We start from the raw sequence: 23,928 nt of genomic DNA on the forward strand, positions 1-23,928 counted from the left end.
GTGTTTGCCATTCCAGCACATGGTGATGCAAAAGTATGCATCTGCTGATTTTGTTTTTCTAGCATAACTGGGTGTCATGGCGAGCTGACCAGGGGCCCAAGACCATTGAGCAGATCCACAAGGAGGCCAAATTTGAGGAGCAGGAGGAGCAGAGGAAGGTGCACCAGCAGCTGCTGTTCAAGGACAACAAGAGGCGAAGGTGTGGCCCTCAAATCCATGACAGCCTTTTTCACCTGGCTGTGCGAGGCCGAGGACAAGTCCAAGGACAATTGACAGGAGGATGGACACATTTGCCAATGTGTGCTAAAAGACAATACAGTAATTCAAAACAATAATAAAACTGTGTGACAAAGAAACAAACGTTCAGACCCTAATTTATTTTTGCTTTTTCCTTTATGAACTGCAGACAAAACTAAATGTAACATTTGCAGATGTTCAAAACAAGAGGCAGAGGTGAATATAGAAATATTATTATTTATTTTTATTTTATTCTTCCTTGGTTTCTCCTGAATTCAGATAGGCGCTGCCCATTAGATTTCAGTTTTTTTGTTTGTTTGTTTATTTTTTGCTAATTTCAAACCAGTCCTAGGATTTTCACACAATCTGAGTGAAATTGGTGCCATCTCTCCAGAGCCAGAGAAACTGGAGGCCCAGCATGCCCCTCAGCACTGCCTATCTCTCCAATTCAGGTGCTCAAGGCTGTCAACGGGCTGGCCGAAAGAAATCCCACTCCTCCCTGCAGTGATCCGGGCTTCCAGCCCAGCCACACCTCCCAGCTACAGCCTGCCCCCAGCCCTCCTCGGCCACATGCTCCCATCTCAGAGCCCAGCCCCGCCGGCCTGGCCCTGGAGGCCTACTGTCCGGCGAAGGCTGCAATTCCAGCAGCCGGAGAGGCAGTTGCCACAGGCATGCTGACGCCCTCATTGCCTTCCAGCACTGCTGCTCCTTCAGGCCTCACTCTCCCAGGCCAGGCTGTTATAGAGGCAGGCCTGGCCTGTGGAGCCTCCACTGGGGCAGAGCTGAAAGAGACTGGGAAGGAGCCAGAGGTCTTGCTGGAGGATAAAGTGGAGCCCATCTTACAGCCCAATCTTAGGCAAAGCTTGAGTCAAGGTAAATAACCACATGCAAGACATGCTATGTTAGGACACTAAAAAGACACCAGACTGATTTGTTATGTTTTACAGCTATTAGTTTACCCAACACCTGGAAGAAGCCAAAAGAGGACACTCCTGTGGGGCAGGCCCAGTGTCCTGACAGAGAGGTGATTCCTCTCTCCAGGTGCTCACTGTACCCCTCTCTGCATGCAGAGCCAGAGCTGAAGGATGGGAAGAGGCAGTATGATAGAGACTTCCTGTTGGCCTTCCAGTTCATGCCTGCCTGCATGCAGAAGCCAGAGGGGCTTCCTTACATCTCTGATGTGGTACTGGACAAGGTAAGCCTGCTAAAACATTGGCCTTAGGGGACCTTTAAAACCATTCCATGGAGAGGGGCTGATGGACTTTGACTTGACTCTGTTCTTTTCTAGATCAAACACCTCCCCGCAAGATCATCAGCAACGTTTCCATGAACAACGAGGTGCAGCTGAAGAAGGCCAATAATGCTTGGAAGCCTGGCATGAAAAGGGAGAACACCCGAGACCCAGAAAACTCAGCTCAGCACCTCACTCCGCCGTACCCTGTTTTCAGATTTCAGAGTCACATCCTGTTATGGTGGGCTTGAAAGCTACTTAATTTTTTTTTCGAAATATGCTCTTCAAGAATTGGGGTCATTGTTTAATTGGGTGGGTGTGTGGGGAGTGTGCACGAATGTAGCTATGCAGGGGGACATTGGTTTCTAGTGTAAACAGGGGGTGTGATGATACTGAGGGCCAGATCTTGTGTGCTTGTTGTTCCTTGTGTTGATTGTGATGTTGATTTTGGTGAAAGAGTATTGTAGATTATTGAAGTGAGGTGTTCAGACTGAGTTAAAAAAGAGTAGTTTTGTTTTTGATGCATGCATAAAACTTTTTCCATTGCAATTCAGTAGTAAGTTTCTCTAGTGAGTAATGGTACTTTTTTGTTTGTCAGTTCGCAAGTATAGTTTTCTTGGATTAATGTTGTATGCTGTGGAGACCTTTTCTGTCCCAGTGATTGCTGACGTGTCTCCTAGCAGACACTGCTGGAGATGAGGGCCGAGGGATATTTAGAGAGTGTGATAAAAGGTTGGCAGCTTCCTGCCAAAAATGTTTTATGGGTGTACTGTGCATTATGGCATGCATATAGTTATCTACTGTGTTTTGTGTGAACAGTAGCGTATTCTGTGGATGATCTTGTATATATTTTAGGTTAGTGGCCAGTGGTTGTTTTAAAAATATTCTTGCAAATTTGTGTGCAATTCAGCATTGGGAGAGATTGACAGATCTTCATTGCATTGTCTGGTCGGTAGGATTATTATTGGATCAGATTTGGTTATTATGTATTTATTGTTTTTTTGTAGGAGTTATATGTTGATTAAATCTGAAATTCTTGTAGGTAGTTCTAATGGGTTTTCTTTTAATTTGAATTTGGAGCACATGAGGGGTTTTAGTTGATAAGATTTGATAAACTGTTTGCTGCCAGTGCTACACTTCTCGGAAATTGGGATTGATGTATGATGCCTTTTTCAGTCTACATAGTAAAGCTGAGTGATTTTTGTTCATGACGAAGTTCCAAATGGCAGAGTAAAAATTTGGTGAAAGTGAGGAGTTAGTCATTATGTGGAAGAACTGCTGAATTTAACAAAAGATTGGGATCTTTGTAATGGAAAGCTTAGTCAGTAGTCAGTTTTCCTCTCCAGGAGCTTTTCCAGAAGGTGCGCAGTATCCTGAACAAACTGACACCGCAGATGTTTAACCAGCTGATGAAGCAGGTGATGGACCTCACCATCGACACGGAGGAGCGCCTCAAAGGTGTCGTTGACCTGGTTTTTGAAAAAGCCATCGATGAGCCCAGCTTCTCTATGGCCTATGGCAATATGTGCAGCTGTCTGGCTAAGGTGAGTAACATGTTCCCATACATTGCTGCTTATGTTCCATACAAAAACAAATGCCACACAGAAGTGAATTCTGTTCGAACCACTCTAAATTGACATGGAGCTTTAATCAGCTTCTGTGTAGTAACAGAACTCTCAACACTGTCTTATACCCAAGTGTTTCTCCTACATGTCTTTCCTGTGTAGTTAAAAGTACCCATTGCAGACAAGCCCACCAGCACTGTGAGTTTCCAAAAGCTGCTGCTGAACCGCTGTCAGAAGGAGTTTGAGAAGGACAATGGCCAACAATGATGTTTTGGAGAAGCTGCGACACCAGCTGGAAGCGACCACTTCAGTAAGCACCGCTCCTGTCTCGTTTACCCGACTCACCAACCCACAGATCACGAGAAAGGGGACTGAAATCAGCAGCAGTGCTAGGAGGCGGCCAGGTCGTTATCGGGTCCAAGCGTGTTGTTTCTTGCTTTTGTCTTTGTTCTGGTTACTCCTTGCAAGGCCAGTGAGCGGGAGAGGCTGAAGCAGGATCTGGAGGAGGCAAAGGACAAGGCCCACAGGAGGTCCATCGGCAACATCAAGTTGATCGGGGAGCTGTTCAAGCTGCGCATGCTGTCAGAAGCCATCATGCACGACTGCGTGGTCAAGTTATTCATGAACCACAACGAGGAGAGCCTGGAGCGTCTGTGCCACCTCCTCACAGCCATCGGCAAAGACCTGGACTTGGAGAAGGCCAGGGTAAGCAGGCCGCGGTCCTGGTCTGGGTTGATTTAATATTCTCAGCACATGCTCAGCACTTGCATCGGTTTATCTTTAATATGTCATGTAAAGGTTTACGGTGCATGCGTAGATGAGTGCTAGTGTGCAGTGCCGCGACTGTGCACGTTTTTCCGGATTTTGTCCATGATGCGTTTTTCACAGCAAGTACTTTACACAACAAAACTGAATGAAGACGTTTTGAATATTGTATCTTGACTGTCCATTTTGTCTCTGGTAGGAACAGCAGTTGTAATGTTGACAGTTCAGTCACCATCTAGTGTGACAGTTATTGTCCTGGTCTTTTTTATTGTATTTTAAAAAAATGTTTTTACATTTCCATGCATGCTTTTAACCAAAAAACAAGCATGTTTAAATGTTGTCTATAAAAGTTTTGCCATCAGTGTTTTCTGTTGCTTGCCTGTTGCCTGCACTCTGACTACAGGGTAGCCAACTAATTAAGATCATCATCTATAGTGCGACTAGCATGCTGTGCTGATATCAGTGTATTATTAGGCCTTGGCAATGATTTTAAAAGTGTCCAAGTTCATGTTGTTTAGTGAAGTTGTTAGTGTGGTTGTTAGCTCTGCTCCTACTGCAGCTGACAAAATGAAAGGCTTTTATTCAGAACTGGTCAGCTGTTAGAAGGTTTTGTCCAGGCCCATGGGAGCGTGCTCTCACAGCCTCCTCCACGTTTTCTGCGTCCTGCTGCTGCACACTGGATTCCCCAAAGCCAAGTGCAGCTGATTACAGCACAGCTACAGCCAAAGTGGCAGTGAACTGCTTTACAGCACTGACCAACGTGCAAGGCAGCAGGGTTTACATAAGAGTCATAAACGTCTTGCGACATGAGTTTAGCTGAGAGCAGACCTGATCGAATCAAAAGGTGAAGAATACCTGAAATTTGTCAACATTTCTCTTACACACTCCTCTCTCTCTCTCTCTTTCTTTCTTTCTCTCTCTCTCTCTCTCTCTCTCTCTCTCTCTCTCTCTTTCTCTCTCAGCCACAAGTGGATCACTACTTTAGTTATATAGAAAGGACAGTGAAGGAGAGGAGGGCTTCCTCACACATTCGGTTCCTGCTCCAGGACGTCATCGACCTGCGACTGGTTAGAGACTCTGCCTGTGTTTGTGTGTTTGTGTTTGCCATTCCAGCACATGGTGATGCAAAAGTATGCATCTGCTGATTTTGTTTTTCTAGCATAACTGGGTGTCATGGCGAGCTGACCAGGGGCCCAAGACCATTGAGCAGATCCACAAGGAGGCCAAATTTGAGGAGCAGGAGGAGCAGAGGAAGGTGCACCAGCAGCTGCTGTTCAAGGACAACAAGAGGCGAAGGTGTGGCCCTCAAATCCATGACAGCCTTTTTCACCTGGCTGTGCGAGGCCGAGGACAAGTCCAAGGACAATTGACAGGAGGATGGACACATTTGCCAATGTGTGCTAAAAGACAATACAGTAATTCAAAACAATAATAAAACTGTGTGACAAAGAAACAAACGTTCAGACCCTAATTTATTTTTGCTTTTTCCTTTATGAACTGCAGACAAAACTAAATGTAACATTTGCAGATGTTCAAAACAAGAGGCAGAGGTGAATATAGAAATATTATTATTTATTTTTATTTTATTCTTCCTTGGTTTCTCCTGAATTCAGATAGGCGCTGCCCATTAGATTTCAGTTTTTTTGTTTGTTTGTTTATTTTTTGCTAATTTCAAACCAGTCCTAGGATTTTCACACAATCTGAGTGAAATTGGTGCCATCTCTCCAGAGCCAGAGAAACTGGAGGCCCAGCATGCCCCTCAGCACTGCCTATCTCTCCAATTCAGGTGCTCAAGGCTGTCAACGGGCTGGCCGAAAGAAATCCCACTCCTCCCTGCAGTGATCCGGGCTTCCAGCCCAGCCACACCTCCCAGCTACAGCCTGCCCCCAGCCCTCCTCGGCCACATGCTCCCATCTCAGAGCCCAGCCCCGCCGGCCTGGCCCTGGAGGCCTACTGTCCGGCGAAGGCTGCAATTCCAGCAGCCGGAGAGGCAGTTGCCACAGGCATGCTGACGCCCTCATTGCCTTCCAGCACTGCTGCTCCTTCAGGCCTCACTCTCCCAGGCCAGGCTGTTATAGAGGCAGGCCTGGCCTGTGGAGCCTCCACTGGGGCAGAGCTGAAAGAGACTGGGAAGGAGCCAGAGGTCTTGCTGGAGGATAAAGTGGAGCCCATCTTACAGCCCAATCTTAGGCAAAGCTTGAGTCAAGGTAAATAACCACATGCAAGACATGCTATGTTAGGACACTAAAAAGACACCAGACTGATTTGTTATGTTTTACAGCTATTAGTTTACCCAACACCTGGAAGAAGCCAAAAGAGGACACTCCTGTGGGGCAGGCCCAGTGTCCTGACAGAGAGGTGATTCCTCTCTCCAGGTGCTCACTGTACCCCTCTCTGCATGCAGAGCCAGAGCTGAAGGATGGGAAGAGGCAGTATGATAGAGACTTCCTGTTGGCCTTCCAGTTCATGCCTGCCTGCATGCAGAAGCCAGAGGGGCTTCCTTACATCTCTGATGTGGTACTGGACAAGGTAAGCCTGCTAAAACATTGGCCTTAGGGGACCTTTAAAACCATTCCATGGAGAGGGGCTGATGGACTTTGACTTGACTCTGTTCTTTTCTAGATCAAACACCTCCCCGCAAGATCATCAGCAACGTTTCCATGAACAACGAGGTGCAGCTGAAGAAGGCCAATAATGCTTGGAAGCCTGGCATGAAAAGGGAGAACACACAGAACCCCGAGACCCAGAAAACTCAGCTCAGCACCTCACTCCGCCGTACCCTGTTTTCAGATTTCAGAGTCACATCCTGTTATGGTGGGCTTGAAAGCTACTTAATTTTTTTTTCGAAATATGCTCTTCAAGAATTGGGGTCATTGTTTAATTGGGTGGGTGTGTGGGGAGTGTGCACGAATGTAGCTATGCAGGGGGACATTGGTTTCTAGTGTAAACAGGGGGTGTGATGATACTGAGGGCCAGATCTTGTGTGCTTGTTGTTCCTTGTGTTGATTGTGATGTTGATTTTGGTGAAAGAGTATTGTAGATTATTGAAGTGAGGTGTTCAGACTGAGTTAAAAAAGAGTAGTTTTGTTTTTGATGCATGCATAAAACTTTTTCCATTGCAATTCAGTAGTAAGTTTCTCTAGTGAGTAATGGTACTTTTTTGTTTGTCAGTTCGCAAGTATAGTTTTCTTGGATTAATGTTGTATGCTGTGGAGACCTTTTCTGTCCCAGTGATTGCTGACGTGTCTCCTAGCAGACACTGCTGGAGATGAGGGCCGAGGGATATTTAGAGAGTGTGATAAAAGGTTGGCAGCTTCCTGCCAAAAATGTTTTATGGGTGTACTGTGCATTATGGCATGCATATAGTTATCTACTGTGTTTTGTGTGAACAGTAGCGTATTCTGTGGATGATCTTGTATATATTTTAGGTTAGTGGCCAGTGGTTGTTTTAAAAATATTCTTGCAAATTTGTGTGCAATTCAGCATTGGGAGAGATTGACAGATCTTCATTGCATTGTCTGGTCGGTAGGATTATTATTGGATCAGATTTGGTTATTATGTATTTATTGTTTTTTTGTAGGAGTTATATGTTGATTAAATCTGAAATTCTTGTAGGTAGTTCTAATGGGTTTTCTTTTAATTTGAATTTGGAGCACATGAGGGGTTTTAGTTGATAAGATTTGATAAACTGTTTGCTGCCAGTGCTACACTTCTCGGAAATTGGGATTGATGTATGATGCCTTTTTCAGTCTACATAGTAAAGCTGAGTGATTTTTGTTCATGACGAAGTTCCAAATGGCAGAGTAAAAATTTGGTGAAAGTGAGGAGTTAGTCATTATGTGGAAGAACTGCTGAATTTAACAAAAGATTGGGATCTTTGTAATGGAAAGCTTAGTCAGTAGTCAGTTTTCCTCTCCAGGAGCTTTTCCAGAAGGTGCGCAGTATCCTGAACAAACTGACACCGCAGATGTTTAACCAGCTGATGAAGCAGGTGATGGACCTCACCATCGACACGGAGGAGCGCCTCAAAGGTGTCGTTGACCTGGTTTTTGAAAAAGCCATCGATGAGCCCAGCTTCTCTATGGCCTATGGCAATATGTGCAGCTGTCTGGCTAAGGTGAGTAACATGTTCCCATACATTGCTGCTTATGTTCCATACAAAAACAAATGCCACACAGAAGTGAATTCTGTTCGAACCACTCTAAATTGACATGGAGCTTTAATCAGCTTCTGTGTAGTAACAGAACTCTCAACACTGTCTTATACCCAAGTGTTTCTCCTACATGTCTTTCCTGTGTAGTTAAAAGTACCCATTGCAGACAAGCCCACCAGCACTGTGAGTTTCCAAAAGCTGCTGCTGAACCGCTGTCAGAAGGAGTTTGAGAAGGACAATGGCCAACAATGATGTTTTGGAGAAGCTGCGACACCAGCTGGAAGCGACCACTTCAGTAAGCACCGCTCCTGTCTCGTTTACCCGACTCACCAACCCACAGATCACGAGAAAGGGGACTGAAATCAGCAGCAGTGCTAGGAGGCGGCCAGGTCGTTATCGGGTCCAAGCGTGTTGTTTCTTGCTTTTGTCTTTGTTCTGGTTACTCCTTGCAAGGCCAGTGAGCGGGAGAGGCTGAAGCAGGATCTGGAGGAGGCAAAGGACAAGGCCCACAGGAGGTCCATCGGCAACATCAAGTTGATCGGGGAGCTGTTCAAGCTGCGCATGCTGTCAGAAGCCATCATGCACGACTGCGTGGTCAAGTTATTCATGAACCACAACGAGGAGAGCCTGGAGCGTCTGTGCCACCTCCTCACAGCCATCGGCAAAGACCTGGACTTGGAGAAGGCCAGGGTAAGCAGGCCGCGGTCCTGGTCTGGGTTGATTTAATATTCTCAGCACATGCTCAGCACTTGCATCGGTTTATCTTTAATATGTCATGTAAAGGTTTACGGTGCATGCGTAGATGAGTGCTAGTGTGCAGTGCCGCGACTGTGCACGTTTTTCCGGATTTTGTCCATGATGCGTTTTTCACAGCAAGTACTTTACACAACAAAACTGAATGAAGACGTTTTGAATATTGTATCTTGACTGTCCATTTTGTCTCTGGTAGGAACAGCAGTTGTAATGTTGACAGTTCAGTCACCATCTAGTGTGACAGTTATTGTCCTGGTCTTTTTTATTGTATTTTAAAAAAATGTTTTTACATTTCCATGCATGCTTTTAACCAAAAAACAAGCATGTTTAAATGTTGTCTATAAAAGTTTTGCCATCAGTGTTTTCTGTTGCTTGCCTGTTGCCTGCACTCTGACTACAGGGTAGCCAACTAATTAAGATCATCATCTATAGTGCGACTAGCATGCTGTGCTGATATCAGTGTATTATTAGGCCTTGGCAATGATTTTAAAAGTGTCCAAGTTCATGTTGTTTAGTGAAGTTGTTAGTGTGGTTGTTAGCTCTGCTCCTACTGCAGCTGACAAAATGAAAGGCTTTTATTCAGAACTGGTCAGCTGTTAGAAGGTTTTGTCCAGGCCCATGGGAGCGTGCTCTCACAGCCTCCTCCACGTTTTCTGCGTCCTGCTGCTGCACACTGGATTCCCCAAAGCCAAGTGCAGCTGATTACAGCACAGCTACAGCCAAAGTGGCAGTGAACTGCTTTACAGCACTGACCAACGTGCAAGGCAGCAGGGTTTACATAAGAGTCATAAACGTCTTGCGACATGAGTTTAGCTGAGAGCAGACCTGATCGAATCAAAAGGTGAAGAATACCTGAAATTTGTCAACATTTCTCTTACACACTCCTCTCTCTCTCTCTCTTTCTTTCTTTCTCTCTCTCTCTCTCTCTCTCTCTCTCTCTCTCTTTCTCTCTCAGCCACAAGTGGATCACTACTTTAGTTATATAGAAAGGACAGTGAAGGAGAGGAGGGCTTCCTCACACATTCGGTTCCTGCTCCAGGACGTCATCGACCTGCGACTGGTTAGAGACTCTGCCTGTGTTTGTGTGTTTGTGTTTGCCATTCCAGCACATGGTGATGCAAAAGTATGCATCTGCTGATTTTGTTTTTCTAGCATAACTGGGTGTCATGGCGAGCTGACCAGGGGCCCAAGACCATTGAGCAGATCCACAAGGAGGCCAAATTTGAGGAGCAGGAGGAGCAGAGGAAGGTGCACCAGCAGCTGCTGTTCAAGGACAACAAGAGGCGAAGGTGTGGCCCTCAAATCCATGACAGCCTTTTTCACCTGGCTGTGCGAGGCCGAGGACAAGTCCAAGGACAATTGACAGGAGGATGGACACATTTGCCAATGTGTGCTAAAAGACAATACAGTAATTCAAAACAATAATAAAACTGTGTGACAAAGAAACAAACGTTCAGACCCTAATTTATTTTTGCTTTTTCCTTTATGAACTGCAGACAAAACTAAATGTAACATTTGCAGATGTTCAAAACAAGAGGCAGAGGTGAATATAGAAATATTATTATTTATTTTTATTTTATTCTTCCTTGGTTTCTCCTGAATTCAGATAGGCGCTGCCCATTAGATTTCAGTTTTTTTGTTTGTTTGTTTATTTTTTGCTAATTTCAAACCAGTCCTAGGATTTTCACACAATCTGAGTGAAATTGGTGCCATCTCTCCAGAGCCAGAGAAACTGGAGGCCCAGCATGCCCCTCAGCACTGCCTATCTCTCCAATTCAGGTGCTCAAGGCTGTCAACGGGCTGGCCGAAAGAAATCCCACTCCTCCCTGCAGTGATCCGGGCTTCCAGCCCAGCCACACCTCCCAGCTACAGCCTGCCCCCAGCCCTCCTCGGCCACATGCTCCCATCTCAGAGCCCAGCCCCGCCGGCCTGGCCCTGGAGGCCTACTGTCCGGCGAAGGCTGCAATTCCAGCAGCCGGAGAGGCAGTTGCCACAGGCATGCTGACGCCCTCATTGCCTTCCAGCACTGCTGCTCCTTCAGGCCTCACTCTCCCAGGCCAGGCTGTTATAGAGGCAGGCCTGGCCTGTGGAGCCTCCACTGGGGCAGAGCTGAAAGAGACTGGGAAGGAGCCAGAGGTCTTGCTGGAGGATAAAGTGGAGCCCATCTTACAGCCCAATCTTAGGCAAAGCTTGAGTCAAGGTAAATAACCACATGCAAGACATGCTATGTTAGGACACTAAAAAGACACCAGACTGATTTGTTATGTTTTACAGCTATTAGTTTACCCAACACCTGGAAGAAGCCAAAAGAGGACACTCCTGTGGGGCAGGCCCAGTGTCCTGACAGAGAGGTGATTCCTCTCTCCAGGTGCTCACTGTACCCCTCTCTGCATGCAGAGCCAGAGCTGAAGGATGGGAAGAGGCAGTATGATAGAGACTTCCTGTTGGCCTTCCAGTTCATGCCTGCCTGCATGCAGAAGCCAGAGGGGCTTCCTTACATCTCTGATGTGGTACTGGACAAGGTAAGCCTGCTAAAACATTGGCCTTAGGGGACCTTTAAAACCATTCCATGGAGAGGGGCTGATGGACTTTGACTTGACTCTGTTCTTTTCTAGATCAAACACCTCCCCGCAAGATCATCAGCAACGTTTCCATGAACAACGAGGTGCAGCTGAAGAAGGCCAATAATGCTTGGAAGCCTGGCATGAAAAGGGAGAACACCCGAGACCCAGAAAACTCAGCTCAGCACCTCACTCCGCCGTACCCTGTTTTCAGATTTCAGAGTCACATCCTGTTATGGTGGGCTTGAAAGCTACTTAATTTTTTTTTCGAAATATGCTCTTCAAGAATTGGGGTCATTGTTTAATTGGGTGGGTGTGTGGGGAGTGTGCACGAATGTAGCTATGCAGGGGGACATTGGTTTCTAGTGTAAACAGGGGGTGTGATGATACTGAGGGCCAGATCTTGTGTGCTTGTTGTTCCTTGTGTTGATTGTGATGTTGATTTTGGTGAAAGAGTATTGTAGATTATTGAAGTGAGGTGTTCAGACTGAGTTAAAAAAGAGTAGTTTTGTTTTTGATGCATGCATAAAACTTTTTCCATTGCAATTCAGTAGTAAGTTTCTCTAGTGAGTAATGGTACTTTTTTGTTTGTCAGTTCGCAAGTATAGTTTTCTTGGATTAATGTTGTATGCTGTGGAGACCTTTTCTGTCCCAGTGATTGCTGACGTGTCTCCTAGCAGACACTGCTGGAGATGAGGGCCGAGGGATATTTAGAGAGTGTGATAAAAGGTTGGCAGCTTCCTGCCAAAAATGTTTTATGGGTGTACTGTGCATTATGGCATGCATATAGTTATCTACTGTGTTTTGTGTGAACAGTAGCGTATTCTGTGGATGATCTTGTATATATTTTAGGTTAGTGGCCAGTGGTTGTTTTAAAAATATTCTTGCAAATTTGTGTGCAATTCAGCATTGGGAGAGATTGACAGATCTTCATTGCATTGTCTGGTCGGTAGGATTATTATTGGATCAGATTTGGTTATTATGTATTTATTGTTTTTTTGTAGGAGTTATATGTTGATTAAATCTGAAATTCTTGTAGGTAGTTCTAATGGGTTTTCTTTTAATTTGAATTTGGAGCACATGAGGGGTTTTAGTTGATAAGATTTGATAAACTGTTTGCTGCCAGTGCTACACTTCTCGGAAATTGGGATTGATGTATGATGCCTTTTTCAGTCTACATAGTAAAGCTGAGTGATTTTTGTTCATGACGAAGTTCCAAATGGCAGAGTAAAAATTTGGTGAAAGTGAGGAGTTAGTCATTATGTGGAAGAACTGCTGAATTTAACAAAAGATTGGGATCTTTGTAATGGAAAGCTTAGTCAGTAGTCAGTTTTCCTCTCCAGGAGCTTTTCCAGAAGGTGCGCAGTATCCTGAACAAACTGACACCGCAGATGTTTAACCAGCTGATGAAGCAGGTGATGGACCTCACCATCGACACGGAGGAGCGCCTCAAAGGTGTCGTTGACCTGGTTTTTGAAAAAGCCATCGATGAGCCCAGCTTCTCTATGGCCTATGGCAATATGTGCAGCTGTCTGGCTAAGGTGAGTAACATGTTCCCATACATTGCTGCTTATGTTCCATACAAAAACAAATGCCACACAGAAGTGAATTCTGTTCGAACCACTCTAAATTGACATGGAGCTTTAATCAGCTTCTGTGTAGTAACAGAACTCTCAACACTGTCTTATACCCAAGTGTTTCTCCTACATGTCTTTCCTGTGTAGTTAAAAGTACCCATTGCAGACAAGCCCACCAGCACTGTGAGTTTCCAAAAGCTGCTGCTGAACCGCTGTCAGAAGGAGTTTGAGAAGGACAATGGCCAACAATGATGTTTTGGAGAAGCTGCGACACCAGCTGGAAGCGACCACTTCAGTAAGCACCGCTCCTGTCTCGTTTACCCGACTCACCAACCCACAGATCACGAGAAAGGGGACTGAAATCAGCAGCAGTGCTAGGAGGCGGCCAGGTCGTTATCGGGTCCAAGCGTGTTGTTTCTTGCTTTTGTCTTTGTTCTGGTTACTCCTTGCAAGGCCAGTGAGCGGGAGAGGCTGAAGCAGGATCTGGAGGAGGCAAAGGACAAGGCCCACAGGAGGTCCATCGGCAACATCAAGTTGATCGGGGAGCTGTTCAAGCTGCGCATGCTGTCAGAAGCCATCATGCACGACTGCGTGGTCAAGTTATTCATGAACCACAACGAGGAGAGCCTGGAGCGTCTGTGCCACCTCCTCACAGCCATCGGCAAAGACCTGGACTTGGAGAAGGCCAGGGTAAGCAGGCCGCGGTCCTGGTCTGGGTTGATTTAATATTCTCAGCACATGCTCAGCACTTGCATCGGTTTATCTTTAATATGTCATGTAAAGGTTTACGGTGCATGCGTAGATGAGTGCTAGTGTGCAGTGCCGCGACTGTGCACGTTTTTCCGGATTTTGTCCATGATGCGTTTTTCACAGCAAGTACTTTACACAACAAAACTGAATGAAGACGTTTTGAATATTGTATCTTGACTGTCCATTTTGTCTCTGGTAGGAACAGCAGTTGTAATGTTGACAGTTCAGTCACCATCTAGTGTGACAGTTATTGTCCTGGTCTTTTTTATTGTATTTTAAAAAAATGTTTTTACATTTCCATGCATGCTTTTAACCAAAAAACAAGCATGTTTAAATGTTGTCTATAAAAGTTTTGCCATCAGTGTTTTCTGTTGCTTGCCTGTTGCCTGAACTCTGACTACAGGGTAGCCAACTAATTAAGATCATCATCTATAGTGCGACTAGCATGCTGTGCTGATATCAGTGTATTATTAGGCCTTGGCAATGATTTTAAAAGTGTCCAAGTTCATGTTGTTTAGTGAAGTTGTTAGTGTGGTTGTTAGCTCTGCTCCTACTGCAGCTGACAAAATGAAAGGCTTTTATTCAGAACTGGTCAGCTGTTAGAAGGTTTTGTCCAGGCCCATGGGAGCGTGCTCTCACAGCCTCCTCCACGTTTTCTGCGTCCTGCTGCTGCACACTGGATTCCCCAAAGCCAAGTGCAGCTGATTACAGCACAGCTACAGCCAAAGTGGCAGTGAACTGCTTTACAGCACTGACCAACGTGCAAGGCAGCAGGGTTTACATAAGAGTCATAAACGTCTTGCGACATGAGTTTAGCTGAGAGCAGACCTGATCGAATCAAAAGGTGAAGAATACCTGAAATTTGTCAACATTTCTCTTACACACTCCTCTCTCTCTCTCTCTTTCTTTCTTTCTCTCTCTCTCTCTCTCTCTCTCTCTCTCTCTCTTTCTCTCTCAGCCACAAGTGGATCACTACTTTAGTTATATAGAAAGGACAGTGAAGGAGAGGAGGGCTTCCTCACACATTCGGTTCCTGCTCCAGGACGTCATCGACCTGCGACTGGTTAGAGACTCTGCCTGTGTTTGTGTGTTTGTGTTTGCCATTCCAGCACATGGTGATGCAAAAGTATGCATCTGCTGATTTTGTTTTTCTAGCATAACTGGGTGTCATGGCGAGCTGACCAGGGGCCCAAGACCATTGAGCAGATCCACAAGGAGGCCAAATTTGAGGAGCAGGAGGAGCAGAGGAAGGTGCACCAGCAGCTGCTGTTCAAGGACAACAAGAGGCGAAGGTGTGGCCCTCAAATCCATGACAGCCTTTTTCACCTGGCTGTGCGAGGCCGAGGACAAGTCCAAGGACAATTGACAGGAGGATGGACACATTTGCCAATGTGTGCTAAAAGACAATACAGTAATTCAAAACAATAATAAAACTGTGTGACAAAGAAACAAACGTTCAGACCCTAATTTATTTTTGCTTTTTCCTTTATGAACTGCAGACAAAACTAAATGTAACATTTGCAGATGTTCAAAACAAGAGGCAGAGGTGAATATAGAAATATTATTATTTATTTTTATTTTATTCTTCCTTGGTTTCTCCTGAATTCAGATAGGCGCTGCCCATTAGATTTCAGTTTTTTTGTTTGTTTGTTTATTTTTTGCTAATTTCAAACCAGTCCTAGGATTTTCACACAATCTGAGTGAAATTGGTGTCAAAATATTTGCAAGAGTCCGAATCTCAATAATTATTTAAGCAAAAACCTGACATAAAAAATACAGCTGCCCTATTCCAGGCTAATATTAGTAGTACAATGTAGTAGTACAAAGGTCAGGCTTTAACTTTAACTTTAACTAGCTGTAACTCCTGAAGGACATGATCAGATTTCATGAAATTTAAAAGACTTATACCAGTATTGACTTTGAGGTAGCTTACCAAATGTAGCAGTTTTGTCAATATGGGGCATTATAATATGCAGATAACTGTTTCTCAACAATTGCTCTTCTGATCAAGATGAAATTTTGCATACTGCTTCTGTAAGCAAGCTGGAGGATTCTTAAGGATGACTCAAACATTGGCTAATGTTTTTCAGGTAATTGGCTAATCATAGAACTGGCTTCAGTGGACTGCTATAATGTTGATTCTTGTAGAAATTACTTTGAATTTAAATATCCTACTGCTTTTTATGTTGCTGATTAACTGTAACACACTAGTCGTAGGACCTTTCTCCAGTCTTCACAAATTTGGTATCAAAATGTTGAGACTGAAACAAGTTGATATTTGTACGGAGTATTGCCCCTACATACCTATCAATCCTTCCAAGGTGTACTGATTCATTGAAAACAGCTGAAAAAAATTAAAACTTCTTTGAGTAATTCTTATGAAACTTGACATGAGTACCGATTTATGGACTTTGAGCTAGCATGGCAATTATAGGACATTTTTGCCAATAGAGCCCCTCTGACATATGAAAAGGTATTTAAAAACAGAAAAATGAGTCAATCCCATTGTGTTCAAATTGTGCATGAGAAATGTGGTGCAATACTTTGTGACTATTCCACAAATAAATTCAATATGTTTCATAAACCTTATTTTAACCAGAAAAAAAGGCGACAAACGAGACCTGTGACCCCAGGGGGAAATCATGGATCAGATGCCTTACACCAAGTCACTGTGTAAACAACACCAGGTTCATGTTTTAGTGTGAGGAATGAGTGCAGTAGTGTTTTGAAAGAGCAAACACAAACACTAACAATAAGAGAACAAAGAAAACATTTTTTAATTACTTACTGAGATCATTCTCATAGCAAGTTCATTACACCTTGTGTACTTATTGTAGTGCAGTGAGCTGTTTCTATATTGGCTGACAGAAGGAGCAGACCTGTTCAAGTCACAGATCCATTTACATTTAAACAACAGAATCTTGTCAGTGAAGGATGTACTTTCTCAAAACCTTTTTAACTGGTATCTTGCCTCTGTGTCTCTCTGTGTTCGCAGGACAGGGACCACTGCACGTCTCGCAGCAGGACACCTTTCCAGTGATGACTCCCCTCGTGTGGAATTAGTTCATGGCTGTTTAGTCTTATACTTCTCCACAACTAGTATTAGTCCATTTACTATTTCTTAGAAGTGGGGATCAAGAACATTGGAAGACGTGAGTAGTTTTTTGGAGCAATAAAGATCAATACATAAAAACAGGCAAATGACCTGGTTATACCCAAATACATCAATAAACACATCAAACAAAAATAATGCTTAGGTATGAATTTTCTTCACTTCGTGACCTATTATGAAGCTTAACTTGTTATGAACTGACACGTGTGATAACGTTCACACATTTAGCTGCAATTCTTTGTTTAACCTCAGAGGGTTAAATGGAGCTCGCTCAGATGATGGTGTTGACTGCTTCAAGGATTTTCACTAGAAGTTATATAACTGCAAGTTATATTATCGATGACTAAGTGTATGCAGCGCAGAATTCTTTATTCGTAATGTAATACATGTCCTATTTAATTCTACAAGATAAACAGGTTGGAAAATATTTCTGTAAAATAGATTATGATTATTTTTGGAATATAAGCCATGCAAACATTGTAAGTGGACATCATGGAAAAATATAAAATAAAAGAATAGTATAGCATACAGTTACAGGGTATGCCTGTTTTCATTGATTACTAGGGAAGCTCTTTGTCTCCATCTTGTGGCCATTGTTGTCTTAGCAAACAACCATATCAACATCAGTGACATGAAGTTATAGAAATTAATTAAAACTGAAACGTATTTTTATAAACACATTTTGACAGTGTGTTTTACATATTCTGGTTGAATATGACATTTATGTCGACAAGATTATAAAAAACACAATCATACATTTACCTGATACTTATATCCAAAGTGACTTACGAGTGAGTATAACTTGAGCAATTGAGGGTTAAGGGCCTTGCGCAGGGAACCAACAGTGGCAACTTGGCAGCAGTAGGGCTGGAACTGGTAAGCTTCTGACTATAAGTCAAGTACCTCAATCACTGAGCTACCACTGATCACTGCTGTGGCTGATCATAAATGTTAAAATTTACAATGTTGGTTACTAAACAATTGAAAAAACATTTTGGAACATGTATTTATTTCATTTCCCCTTACCTTTGACAGCACAGCTAGTCCAGACCTCTGTATGTATCTTCTTACCCCTTCTCTCTGCACACAGAAAATAAAACACATTGAGAAGAGACGAATTGCCCAAAGGCTAAAAAAAAAGACATATAATGTCAAAAGGAAAAGGTAAATAGATAACAGTAGATGTGTTAATATAAAATCAAAAGTCATCTAAACAGAACTCAATGCAATAATTAGTGTTAGATGTGTATAAAGAGCGTAAATATTGTTTGTTTGGTACTTTGGTGTTGGATACTGGTGAAAGGGAGTGACTGCCATTTTTGTTGGGTGTGGGATTTGCCTCTGTTTGTGTGTCAGTAAGTTAGGAAGGTCTGTTGTATGTTTCTTTTGTTTGTTAGGTTTATTTAGGGTGTATTCTTTTTCATTAGTGTGGGTTTTGTTTATTGTTTTGGCCTGGGTCACTCCTGAACAAATTGCACCAGAAAGATTATTTGTGAATAATAATATCCTCTGTAAAATATACCTGTAAGGGTTGGTGCCAGGCCGAGGCTCCTTCCGGCCACCCTCCCATATACAAATTACGGGATTTCGACGGGGAAAATATACATGGGACCTTTTATGAACAGGAGCTGCAAAAGATTATAGTGGGAAAAGACAAAGCCTTTAAAATAGAAAAGATTTTATCTGAAAAAACTAGGAACAGAAAAAAGATTTGCTTGATTTTTATTTCTGGATTCCGGCGGAGGATGTCCTTAACGTTGTAAAAGATTAAAAGGGGGTGCTAAAACCAAATTGAAATTATAATCCGGTCACCATGGAAGAGAACGGATTCTACGTGACTCTACCGTGCAACGCCTCCAAAGACATGTACCTCGATAATAAGATTTCGTGCTACACAACCAAATTTTTGAAGCCTATAGAGTTGGTGGGGGGATGGGAGGTCACACTCACCGAGCCTCATCACTGAACCATACAAGAAGCATGCAACCCACATTACAAAACAAGCTAGTGATCTTGCCCCCAAGAAAGATGATAGTGTCATTCCTAGATCTTCCTAAGTTCATGACCGTTTACTCAGTACACACTAAATAGAAATAAAGATGCAGACTCTGGAATTAATTGAAGAGAATAGCTGGTCCCGTCTTTATTCTGAGCTCAATGTTACAAACGAGACATTGTCCAGAGAATGTCTAACAGTCTCAAGTGGGCACACATTTTATACATTTTCTTCAAGGACCCTTAACCATTTTTATTTTTTCATAATACTTCTCCAGGTTCCTCTATTGCTCTCCAAACCAAACATTATTCAATACTTACACCAAATGGTTCTTGGTACCATTATGTTCACCCTGAACTACTTCTATTTATTTCTGCTCTATTCTATATCACCAGATGCCCATATATGTTCTTCCGGTGATGTCCATATTATCTCTTTCAGTGTTTGATCAGGATGTCCCAGCCTTGAATCCAGGCTCTCCCTTTGACTGCGGCCACTAGAAGTCTGTCAAAGAGGCCTGAAGATTTACACTGAAGCCTACAGAGGCCTTTCCTGCATGAAACCAGATTATTCTGGACCATCCATACTTTTGTGCTTACAATATCATTTTATTACCTCAATGGCTTGTTTTGGTTAGCTGTCTGTGTTGGGCTGCATACAGCATTCTCTATGTTTACAGCCTTAGCTGATTCAGGAGCCGAGGGTACCTTCATACACACCCATCTTGTACAGGAATCGGCATTCCAGTAGAACCATTACATAAGACACTTCACCTGGCTGCTCTGGATGAATCACCACAAGGGCACTCCATTCAGAACTCATCTCATTTCAGGTCATAGAAGCCTCATCATTTCAAGTCATTTTAGGTCTACCTTGGCTAGAACAACATAACCCATGCATATCATGGCCCCAAAAGGAAATGTATGTCATCTCAATGTATGAGGAATTGTTTGACATTACCTGTTGTTCAGTTATGTTTCAGCACTATAGATAGTCCTGCTGATGACCAAACCTTTTCCCTCCCTCCAGAATACCAAGATCTCTCTATGGTCTTTAGTAAGAGTCCTTATAACTGTCCTTATGACTCTTTTATTGAGCTCCTGGAGGGAGCCGTATTCCCCAAGGCTCATATTTACCCTCTCTCCCAAGAAGAAGATGGGAACATGGAAGAATATATAGATGAAGCACTGAGCCAAGGCTTTATTCAGCCATCCACTTCCCCCCTGGCATCTGGCTTCTTCTTTGTGAAGAAGAAAGATGGATGTCTTCACCCCTGTATTGATTACTGAAATCTCACTCAAATATCGAAGAAAGATGCATACCCACTACCTCTTATTCCCGTCACTCTAGAATAATTACGAGAGGTCAAGATCTTCACTAAATTAGACCTCCGTAGCTCTTATAATTTTATAAGGATAAAGAAAGGTGATGAATGGAAAACCACCTTTATTACCACCAGAAGTCACTATGAGTACAAAGTCATGTTGTACGGTCTCGGTGTGGCTCCATTTGTCTTTCAGGCCTTCGTCGATTATATCCTTTGTGAATACATTGGAAAATCCGTTATTGGTTATATTGATGACATCCTCATCTATCCCCCTGACATTGAAATCCATGTATAACATGTATGAGCAGTACTGAAGGCTCTTCTGGATAAAGGATTATATGTAAAGGGAGAGAAATGTGAGTTCCACCTTCCAACTATAACTTTTCTAGGATACGTGATCAGCCATGGTGAAATCACTATGGATGATAAGAAGATCAAAGCCATCTTCCAGTGGCCCATTCCTGTTATAGTTAAAAAACTCCGGAGATTCTTGGGATTTGCAAACTTTTACCGACGCTTCATATGGAATTTTAGCAGCATTGCAGCTCCTCTCACAGCCCTCCTGAAAGGAGCAATAACCAAGCTACTTTGGAATCAGGAGGCTGATCAAGCATTCAGGAAACTGAAAGAAGCTTTAACCACAGCTAGAATACTTCGACATCCTGATCCTTCCATTCCATTTGTCGTGGAAGCTGATGCTGCTAACATCGGGGTAGGAGCTGTACTTTCACAACGATACGACAAGTCCAAGTTACACCCAGTGGCTTATTTCTCCCGTAAATTATCAATGGCAGACCATAACTATGGAATAGGAGAACGTGAACTTTTTGCCAATAAACTGGTCTTAGAAGAGTGGAGGCATTGGCTAGAGGGGGCTAATCATCCCTTTTTAGTTATCACCGACCATAGAAATTTGGAAAACATGCATGCAGCTAAACAAATGAACCCACATCAATCAAGCCCATTGGTCTTTGTTCTTTTCAAGGTTTCATTTTAAGATTATATTGTCCCGGGACCCGCAATAGAAAAGCTGATGCCTTATCCCGCATTTTCCTGGAGGAGACAGAAGAGGAATCTAGCAAAAAGGAAGCTATGCTTCCTAGCTGGATACACCTGTCATCTATACGATGGGAAATAGTTGATTAAATAGACAAGTGTATATAAAATAGATGATGAAATAAACAAGCCATACAAGACACAGTCATCCCAACGGAATGTCCGTCAGGAAAACATTATGTACCTACCTTGTGCTGTGACCATCTGTTGAAGTGGGCTCATTCCTCGCTGGTTCAGGGCTATGATGAGCGATATTCATAAGTATGTTCAATTTGCAGTCAAAGCAAGATGCCTAAGACCCTACCCACAGGAAAGCTCATGCCTCTTCCCGTACCAGAAAGTCCTTGGTCTCACATCACCTTAGATTGCGTTACTGGCCTCCCTTGTTCCGAAGGGAACACTACTGTCCTCACTGTAGTTGATGGATTCTCCAGGGGTATGTGGTTCATTGTGTTTCCGAGTATGCCTACAGCCTTCCAAACTGTGGAAGCCTTGTTTAACCAGGTGTTCCATATATTTGGAATCCCAGAGGACATATGATCATATTGGGGACATCAATTCACATCTCGAGTTTGGGCTCCCTGTATTGAACAAATCGGGGTAGCTATTAGTTTTACATCCACAGTCAAATGGCCAATTCCTACATTGTTTTTATATGAACAATCCATCAGACCGGTCCAAGTTCCTCTTATTGGCAGAAATGACCCAAAGTTCACTTACTAGTTCATCCAGTGGCTTGAATCCTTTTTAATGTATTTTAGGTTATCAGCCTCAAATGTCCCATGGACTTCCATATCAGCTGGTTATCCCGCTGTGGATGAGTGGATGCAGCGGAGTGAAAGGCTATGGGAGGAAACACATCAGTGTATTGTATGAGCTCTCTGAATGTATAAGGAAATTGCAAACAGGCACAGAGGGGAGAACCCGATATACCAACCTGGTGACAGAGTGTAGCTCTCTACACAGGACTTCCGCAAGCAGGGGTCATGTCGCAGGTTAGGTCCCAAGTATATCGGTCCATATGAAATTACCAAGCACATTAATGAAGTCACATATCAACTCAACTTACCTGCTCCCTTGCGTGTTTTGAGGTCATTTCATGTGTCCCTTCTTAAGTCTGTTGTTCCTGTTGTGGCCTTTGTATCATCTGTTTTGGTAGGACAAAGCCCATCCATGAGCCAAAGGAAGCTGAGGTAGGCCCCATTCCATGAAAACACAGGGAGTGTGTGAACCAGGATACCAACACAAGCATACATGCAAGCTGACGCCTACCCTTCCCTTGTGCAGCTGTTTGGCCAGTAGACAACTAATGAAAAACATTTCAAAAGCGTTTATACAGAAGCCACTGTTCAAATGGCTCTCTGTGCAGTGAGGAAACATATCATAAGGAAGTGCAAATTCCACTAAAGTTTAAGTAGGATCACTGAATTCAAAGTCTAGAGCACTATTACACTATGACTTCTAATGATAGCGTAAAAACAGTAAAGTCGTATTCCTTTTTTTGTAAAGGAATGTAAAAGTTTATGAAATATTCTTAAAAAGAGGACAATTTGATGAGGAGCTTGGTCTTGCACAGCTACCAAAACCCAGGACTGAACCAGGAGTCTTTTGATATTCAATCTAACACTCACCCAGCTGAGCTATTTCAGCTAGTGACTAAGTACTTTTGCCTGGTTTTGATCGAAATGTTACCAATGAATGTAGCTCATGTTCATGTCAGAGGAAACTGTCACCTTTATCCCTGGTGAGCTAGTGGCTAGGATTCTCTTTCAAACTTAATTTTTATGTGGAACAAAAAGAAATATGAATACCTTGCTTTATGACCTTCTAATGCTCATGCATCCCAAGTCCAGTATGCATACAAACATCGTCAGTATACTAGGAATACAGAGTTTGAAAATTGTTTGTCAGAAGCATCAGAGCTTTATTGCTGGTGGGTGAGTGGCTAGGATTCAACACTCTTACCACTGCGACTTGTGCTCAATTCCTGGTCAGGGAAAGGTCTTTGTTTTTGCTCAATTAAAACAGAAGCTTGTATGTGAAAAAACAAACTTCCTTTGAGTCAGATTTTAACTGACAGACTAAGGATAACAGTTTAACTTCTACAGTCCTCCACTCTACCAACTGAGCTATTGAAGGCAACAGACATGTAATCCCATAGGTCCAAACACCAGTATGTTGGCAAGAAACAACGCCAGATATGGATGTTTGAATTGTTAAGTTCATTTGACACAAAGAAGAAACATTGCATTGTACGAGCTGGAGATGTTCAGCTCCCAACAGATATCTCTTGATTACATTTGGATGCATACCGGACTTTGTGTACATGACTGGAAAAAGGACATAATATATTAATAAACTTTGGAATCCATTTATCAAACACATTCAAATACACATGTAAAATGTAGAAAATGTATACAAACACAAGTGAACAAGTTTAAACACACAACACACAAGTTTACAGGTAACAACATACGTACATAAAGTATTTTACAACAAATATAACTTCTTTAAATAGGGCTCTCCTCACAACTTTTCTTGACAGCATCCCACGATTGGTATATTTTCAATCCCACGTGCATTATATTTGTCATAATTCAAATATACTTGAATTTGACACCATCCCACATATGGCATATTTACCATCCCAAATGCATTATATTTGACAGTATATTTGACAAACCAATAAAATCTAATTGAATTGGGATTTTCATCCCATCTGTAATATATTTGACAGATCAATGAAATTTAATTGAATTAAGATTTTCATCCCATCTGCAGTATATTTGATCATTAAAATGATTTATTATGACTCACCAAGTATCTATTTCTGTCTTTGTCTAAG

The 23,928-nt window shown here is 42.9% G+C and overlaps 3 pseudogenes; all 3 read left to right on the forward strand.

Moving 5' to 3' along the window:
• Positions 1-2,631: 2,631 nt before the first annotated feature.
• On the forward strand, positions 2,632-3,861 carry LOC145659406 (eukaryotic translation initiation factor 4 gamma 3-like; annotated as a pseudogene).
• A 3,673-nt stretch (positions 3,862-7,534) lies between these two features.
• On the forward strand, positions 7,535-8,764 carry LOC145659407 (eukaryotic translation initiation factor 4 gamma 3-like; annotated as a pseudogene).
• A 3,661-nt stretch (positions 8,765-12,425) lies between these two features.
• On the forward strand, positions 12,426-13,623 carry LOC145659408 (eukaryotic translation initiation factor 4 gamma 3-like; annotated as a pseudogene).
• Positions 13,624-23,928: the final 10,305 nt, after the last annotated feature.

Source organism: Electrophorus electricus, chromosome 10 (genome assembly GCF_041902795.1).
Source record: "Electrophorus electricus isolate QZ-2024a chromosome 10, ASM4190279v1, whole genome shotgun sequence".
Taxonomy (NCBI): domain Eukaryota; kingdom Metazoa; phylum Chordata; class Actinopteri; order Gymnotiformes; family Gymnotidae; genus Electrophorus; species Electrophorus electricus.